Source organism: Salvelinus sp. IW2-2015, unplaced genomic scaffold (genome assembly GCF_002910315.2).
Source record: "Salvelinus sp. IW2-2015 unplaced genomic scaffold, ASM291031v2 Un_scaffold5035, whole genome shotgun sequence".
NCBI lineage: Eukaryota > Metazoa > Chordata > Actinopteri > Salmoniformes > Salmonidae > Salvelinus > Salvelinus sp. IW2-2015.
This window is the reverse complement of record NW_019946303.1, coordinates 39,124-46,903: the sequence shown is the minus strand read 5'-3', so window position 1 is coordinate 46,903 and position 7,780 is coordinate 39,124. Positions and strand designations below refer to the sequence as shown.

At 50.7% G+C, this 7,780-nt stretch overlaps 1 non-coding gene and 2 pseudogenes across 1 annotated transcript; all 3 read left to right on the top strand.

Annotated features, from left to right (window-relative positions):
- Nucleotides 1-1,837: 1,837 nt before the first annotated feature.
- On the top strand, nucleotides 1,838-1,952 carry LOC112077903 (U5 spliceosomal RNA). The gene has a single exon (XR_002895531.1). It is a non-coding gene; the product is annotated as a U5 spliceosomal RNA (small nuclear RNA).
- Nucleotides 1,953-4,350: 2,398 nt separating this feature from the next.
- Nucleotides 4,351-4,527, top strand: LOC112077902 (U2 spliceosomal RNA; annotated as a pseudogene).
- A 336-nt stretch (nucleotides 4,528-4,863) lies between these two features.
- LOC112077905 (U5 spliceosomal RNA) lies at nucleotides 4,864-4,986 on the top strand (annotated as a pseudogene).
- Nucleotides 4,987-7,780: the final 2,794 nt, after the last annotated feature.

Sequence of the window (7,780 nt, the reverse complement as noted above, 5' to 3'; positions counted from 1 at the left end):
AGTTCCTCCTTTTTCTTCTTCTTTCTTTTGTAATGACCCCACGAGCCCTCTCTCCACCTACCCCTCCACTCCCCCCTCCACTACCCCTTCTCCTTCTTTCTCTCCTTTCCTCCTTCCCTCCTCTCCTCTGCCCAACCCCTCTCCTCATCTCCGCCATCACTCCTCCATCCCGCGCTCCACTCCTTCCAATCTCCAACGCCCGTCCACTCCGTCCCATCCGTTCGGGCCACCTCTCCTTCTGTCCCGGCCACCACTCCTTCTGTTCCAGCCCCCACTCCTTCTGTCCCGTCCACCACTCCTTCTATCCCATCAACCACTCCTTCTGTCCCGGCCCTCTTCTTCTCTTTCTCCTCTTCTCTCTCTGGTTTCTTCGGTTCAGTTCCTCCCTCTCTGCCTCCACCTTCTGCGCGCTCCTCTCCTCTTCTTCCCCCATCCCCCGCTCTCGCTCCCCCCCCAGCTGCAGACGCGTATGACCTCTTCCTAGCCGGGCAGTCTCTCCATAAGTGCTCCACCGAGCCACACCCGTGACAAGCCTTTGGCTCAACACATTCCCTCGCCTCGTGCTCAATCGATCCACAAATCCTGCACTTCCTTGTACTGCACGATGCGAGTATGTGACCATAGGCCATACATCGTCTGCAGAACGGGGGCTGACGTGCATAAAACAACGTCCCCCTGTCAGCCCCCAGGGAGAACATAGCTGGGGGATGAAGGTACCCCCCAATTCCCTTAGGGTCCTCTCTTAGGAGGGCCTGATAACCTCTCCTCCCATTCCAAAATCCCAATGAATCCTTGAGGAGCCTTACTGAGGAGATACTATCCATATATCTCCCCAGAAAGGCCCTCACCTCTTCATCCTTAACGTAGGGGTTATACATGTTGACTGTTACAACCCGAAAGTTATTCCTTGCCAGACTCTTCACCTCATACTGGCCCATTGGCCATGAATCTCCCTCCTCTCTCACTTTTTTTAGGACCTCATCGTGCTTTCTCTCGGTGTAGAAAGCCACGTCAAAAGTCCCATCCAGCGAGTTGCCTTGAAGGCAAAACACATCTTTAACTGTCAGCTTCAGTATTCCAATCATGATTGTTCTCCCAAACGACTCCCTTCCAAATGGCTCCTTATCCTTCTCCCTCCACGCAAAACGCAGGGTATTTGCAAGTCCGATCCCCGGGACCGACCCATTTGACGACCTCTGCGCCATCTCCGCAAAGAGATTGACACTCTCCTCCCGACAAAAATCCAAACACAAAATTTGGGAAAATGATTTGATCAAAAATAATCAATACCTTTTTTCCCGCCCTCCTATCTACGACCTTTTGACTCAGCGAGCTCTGGGGCACCTCGGTACCAAGCTTGATCTGAGCCAAAAGGCCGAGAAGCGATAACCCACAAATGGACCCCTGCGCCCGCCGGGCACCCGGGGGTCTCGGCAGACTTTGGCGGTTTGGCAAAAGGTGGCTCCTCCCCACCCACTCACTCACCCAACCAACCTTTCCCTGGCGACAGACAGACAGACAGACAGAAATGCGGGTGTTTTTTTTTTTTTAAGTCGCCAATGCGTCTTTAAGTCACAACGTTGGTCAGGATTAGTCTGAGTGAGTGAGTTGTGTCTGTCTGTCTGTCTGTCTGTCTTGTCTGTCTGTCTGTCTGTCTGTCTGTGTCTGTCTGTCTGTTGTGCTGTCTGTCTGTCTGTCTGTCTGTTGTCCTGTCTGTCTGTCTGTGACTTTTTACCCACACAAGTTGGCGAGTGGGTTTGGGTGACCGACCACCACCCGCGAGGTCCCAGCCTAGTAGTGCACAGAGTATGCCTCGACCCGACCTCTGACTTCCATACGACTCTGGTTTCTCTTCATTACGCACAAGCCTTTCGCCTTTTACTAAAGACTTCCGTGGAGAGGAACACTTATGATGTCCAAGTATTTTTGGAGGGCTTTGCTTCTGCAGAGCCCGGTATATCTTGTTTCAAGAGAAATTGACAGAGGTGATGACGCCCCACCGCCGAGACTTTTTGCTCATGCGTTTGACTTCAATCGGACTGACCGGTGTTTTTCCCCTCCAAGTTTGTCGCTAAGGGCAATTGAGTTCAAAGAGCTAGTGACTTAAAGACGCATTGGCGACTTAAAAAAAAAAAACGCCCGCATTTCTGTCCTCTGTCTGTCTGTCTGTCGCTCAGGGAAGGTTGGTTGGGGTGGGGTGGTGGTAGTGGGTGGGAGAGCCACCTTTTGCCAAACCGCCAAAGTCTGCCGAGACCCCGGGGGCCCGGCGGGCGCAGGGGTCCATTTGTGGTTCGCTTCTCGGCCTTTTGGCTCAGATCAAGCTTGGTACCGAGTGCCCCAGAGCTCGCTGAGTCAAAGGTCGAGAAGCGAGGGAGAAAGTTTGTTATTTTTTGGTCGGAGAACGTTTTGGTTTTGAACAAAATTAGTGAGAGCGTTTATCAAAGGGAAAATGGCGCGTTTTAACGCAGTTCGGTTCCAGGGGATTGAATTGCGAATCGCACGGTCCGTTTCGCATGGGAGGGATAAGGATTTTGGAGCAACTGGGAGAGAAACCTTTGGGAGAACGATCCTGATGGGCTAATTGGAAACCTGTGAGGCGGAAAGATGTCTTTTGCTTCCAGGCAAACCTATGGAGGCAGCTTATGAGTAACTTTTTACACAGAAGCAAAGCATGACGAATCATGAGGAAGGTGAAAGAGAGTTGAAATGGTAGGCCGATGTTGCCGTAAGAGCACTAGTTTGGCAGAAGTAATTTCAGGTTGTGAACTGTAACATCTACAACCCGCATGTCATAAGACGAAGGGTGAGCTCCCAGGGCTTCTGGGAGATATATGGACAATGTATCCTCAGCGAGGCTCCTCAGAGGACTCATGGGGTTTTTGGACTGGAAAGAGAGGGTTCCAAGGCCTTCTAAGGAGGACCAAAGGGGCTTGGGGGTACCTTCATCCCCTCAGATGTTCTCCCCTGGGGGCTGACAGGGGGACGTTGTTATTATGCACGCCCCGCCCCGTATTGCAGGCGTGTATGGCCTATGGCATACTTAGCCTCGTGCAGCGAAAAAGGAAGTTAGGTATGTGGGTCGGGCGAGCACGAGGCGAAGGGAGGTGTCGAAGCGAGGCTTGTCATGGGTGATTTGTTCAACACCCTGTGGCGGAGGTGCCCGGCTTCGCGCACAGGTCATATTGCGTCTGCAGCTGGGGGGGGAGCGAGAGCGGGGGATGGGGGTAGAAGAGGAGAGGAGCGCGCAGGAAGGTGTGGCAGAGAGGGAGGAACTGGCAACAAGGAGCAGTAGAAAGAAAAAGGAGAAAGAAGAGGGAGAGGAGCTGGGACAGAAGGAGTGTGGCCGAGACAGAAGGAGTGGTGGAGGGACAGAAGGAGTGGTGGACGGGACCAGAAGGAGGGGGGGGGGGGGGGGGTGGTGGCTGGGACAGAAGGAGTGGTGGCAGGGACAGAAGGAGAGGTGCCGGGAGTGAAGGAGTGATGGTTGAGATGGAAGGAGAGGAGGTGGGGAAGAAGAGAGAGGGGGTCGAAATGGAGCGAGGGAGAGGAAGGGAAGGAGGAAAAGGAGAGAAAAGGAAGGAGGAAGGGGATAGAGAAGGGGGCGGTGGGAGAAAAAAAAATATATAGGTGAGGACAGAGGAGGAGAGTAGAAGAATAGTATATGGGCAATACGGAATAGGGAGATAGTATAGGTCTGAGGGAGACATGGGGGAAGGGGAATATGACAAGACTGTTGTATCCTTTACAAGTGGTATTAAGAAGATGTAGGAAAGGATTTAAGAGGGTGCTTAGAGGTTTGAGGGAATTGTTAAGAGGAGATGAGGGAGAGGGGTTTTGTATGAGGAAGAGGATAGGGAGATGGGAGAGAACGGCCCTTGGGATCGTAACAGAGAAAAGGAGGAAGAATAGGGGGAGACGGTGGACGCGGGAGGAGGAGAGATGGTGGTGGAGGGGGGGAGAGGTGAGAAGATTGGCAGGACTTCGTGGGCTCCCTCTGCCTTCTTCTTTTTCACAAAACACGCTGAGAGTTGGACCGCCAGGTGATGGCATTAGTAGGGGACGGAGGGAGGTACAGGAATACCTCTGTATGGGAACATAGGGTCCCGATCAGTAGTTTGACGAGGGTGAAGGGATGTGCTTGAGGGTGGGACAGAGGAAGGAAGATGCCGGGTGACATTTTTTGAGTTGGTGGATAACGATGTGAGAGGGGAAGGGGAGGAGGTGTTCCCCTAGATGTTTATATGAAATTGGGTTTGTTATTGTTTAAGTTTTGGATGGATTTTTGTTAGTAAGAGAAAGTAGGTTTGAAATTATGTAAAATTGGAAGATTTGAGTGGTTTGAAGTAATAAATATATTTTATAAAAAAAAAAATCTGTTCTTATCAGTTTAATATCGATACGTCCCCCATCCGGGCGACTACATTAAATGGAATTTTTCGAACAGGGATCGTGAAATGGGCTTGCTCCGCCGCTCCACGCATCGACTCAGGTATTGCAGATACCTCCTCGGGAACGGGTGCAACACATTTCTCCGGTTGGTCAAGGACAAAAAAAAAGACACAAGCTATCTAAAGAGGCTAGCTAGCAGCCAGAAAGAAAGGAAAGAAGAAACATCCAAAGTGAAAAGTAGGGCGAAGCGCTTTGTGGGTTCCCCCCGTTTTCCCGCCATTTTACATTAAAAAATAAAAAACGTTCGCCAGGATATGAGGTGAGTGAGTGCTTGTGTGGTCTGTCTCTGGACTTTTTAACCCCACACACAGCCCTCGGAAAAGGTTGGCAGAGTGGGTTGGGGTGAACCAACCGCGAGATATCCGGCCTAGATGCACTCAGAGTGGTCCTCGGCCCGAACCTTCTGACTTCCATAGACTCTGGTTTCTCTTCACATTAACGCAACAAGCCTTTCGCCTTTTTACTACAGACTTCCGTGGAGAGGAACACTCACGAGGTCAACGTATTTTTGTTAAGGGCTTTGCTTCTAGGCAGAGACCGCTATATCTTGTTTCAAGAGAAAAGTGACAGAAGATGATGAACGGCCGCCGCAGAACTTTTTGCTCACGCGTATTTGGACATGAGAATCGGACCGGTGTAATTTTCTTCCACTCAAGTAGTCGCTAAGGGCCAATTGAGTTGGCCGGGGCATTGTGAACAAATAGTCGTCGCACTAGGCGTAAGAGTAGTGACTTAAAGCGCATTGGCGACATAAAAATAAAAACACCTTGCCTGGCCTGCCTGGCCTGCCTGCCTGCCTGCCTGTTCTGTCTGGTCGCAGGAAAGGGTTTATTTTTGGGTGGGTGGGGAGGAGGAGCCACTTTGCCAACAACCCGCCAAAGTTGCTCGAGACCCCGAGTGTCATGAGTGCCATTTGTTGGTTATTGCTTCTTCGGCCTGTTGGCATCAGATCAGTGTAGTTCATTTGATCAAGTGCTGGCACCTTGACAGAAGAAGCGATCGCAGGCCGGAGGGCCACGGGAAATTGTGCTATTTATTTTTGTTTAAAATCATTATTTATTGTTGTATTTGTTTCCACATTGTTTTTTTCTTTGTCCTGGGTTAGTTGGTGGTGGACTACAGTGCACTAGCAACCTGAGGGCGAGTTTAAAGGCCCTCTGGTCCTTTTCTTATTTCATTTTCCCCTTGTTTGTCCTGTTTGCATTCTCTCCTCCCCCTTGTAATTCTTGTAAACCCCTTCCCCCACCCCCCTTTCGAAGCTCTTTTTTCCCTTACTGTGTTTGAGTTGTGTTGTCTGCTAGCTGGAGTGGTCTTTCGGGCTTGTGGGCCTGCTAGCTTTAGCTGGCTTGCCTGCTGTAGTAGTAACATAAGGCTAGCTGACATTAAAAATAAGACTTCTAAGACCCAATTGCACACACTAGGATAGGGAGAGCAGAACAAAGGGCAATGACACACTAATGCTAGAACAGACACATATAGTCTGACAATTCCACTCAGGATACATACCAGAGACAGTAGGCGCCTAGGGAAATTGACACCTAATTATATAGTCTTGCTGTTCCCTAAGTGCATGAGACTGACATAGTAGGCGCCTAGGAGAGAACAGCCAACCATTATAAAACTAATTGAAAGCAACGCTGGCGTTATAGGGCCGTGAACCAGTTTTTAGGAAGCTTGAAAACTAAAGGATGAGTGTATGGGGAATGACTTCAGAAGTAATGTTTATTGCATATGGGGTGGACTCATATGCTATGTGTGAGTATAAAGACGCCGAACCAGTGCTCTGGTGAGGGCCGCGGGGTGTGGTTACCGCGGGTGTGTTCCGCGGCGGACAGCCACTGTGGGCGTACAGTTGTAATTAAAGAGCATGTCTTGATTCCAAGTTCTGATAAGCGTTGATTTTGGAAATGATTTTCCACGACACCTGCTAGCCCTCCTGGCCCATTTAGGCGTGCACTTTGTTTGTTGTTTGTTTTGAACTGCAGTTTCTTTGTTCCCCTGTCCCTATCCACCTTGTATCTTTAGTTTGTCCCCCAAATTGCCTTTTTGTCTCATTCCTTAGTTTGTTTTGTGTGTCAACTGGGGGACCTTTGCTGGCGGCCTGCTAGCTAGTTAGCTTAGCCTGGTCTGCTGGTGAGGCTTGCTAGCTTCCTGTCCCTCAAATTTGGCAGTGTTGTTAGTCAGTGTGTTTTCATTTCCCTTTTACACCTCATTCCCTTTTACCTTCCAGTATTTGTGTTTGTTCTTGAGTTGACCTCCTAGTTTGTTCCCTTTTTGTTTTGGTTGCCTTGTTTTTGTTGTAAGGCTTCTTGCGTTGTGGGCTTGCGTATCTGGTAAGCTTAGCCTGGCCTGCTGATCAGTGGCCTGCTAAGCCTTTGTCCTAGTTTGTGTGGTTATTTTTGTCTCCCCTTTGTGCCCTTCCCTTGTGAAAATTTAAAAAAAAGAAAATATCCCCTACCTTGCGTCCTCCTCTTCTTTCCTTCACTTGTTGATAAGATTAGTTTGGTGCTGATGTAGATAGGTTTGTTGTTTGTCCCGTGGTACTGGGATAGGCCTGGTAAGCAGAGCCTGCTATGTCCCTCGGGTCACTTGCCCTAGCAAAGGGAGGACCCTGGGGACGTATGGTGCGTTGAAGTCCATCCCCATCCACCATAAGTCCCTCGGAGAGAAAACAGGGGCCATTGGTTCACTACCAGGACCAAGCCAGCTGTGCCGTAAGTTTGGTGAACCATGGCCACGTATGGCAGACGCCGTGTCAAAAGGTTGTCTGCATGAATGTGCCTATGGGAGGTGGGCCACCGCTACGAGGAAGTGCACGAACGGAAGGTCGTGCAACCTCGTGTGGCGAGCGGCCCACCTCATCCGCGACTGCCTCATCTCCTGGGCCAAAGGTCCAAGGCTGAAGGAGGGAGTGGGCGGCTGCAGACCGGGCTCCGAGCGCCAGAGGCTGGAACGGCAGTTGCCGAGGTAGTGGTGGAGGAGCCGGTAGTGGTGGAGGAGGCAGATATAGTGCAGCCGGCAGGGGTGGTGGAAGGAGGCAGTTGTGCAGCCAGTGGTAGTGAGGTGTGGCTGTAGTGGGGGCGCGGAAGGTACAGGGATGGAAGAAGAGTTGGAGGAGAAGGACAAACCCTTCCCCACCCATCCCCCTGCCCCAGACTAATGTGCCCCTGAAGAGAAAGGGCGAGAAGTACGGCTCTGGAGGAGATTTTTAGCCAAAACTTCCCAAGTGGGTCGACATTATAGGGACGGTGGTCGGAAGCACATGGATGACGGTGTCTAGGATAGAATACTTCTCCGTGTCATGGACAAAACAATGACCAAATCAATTATT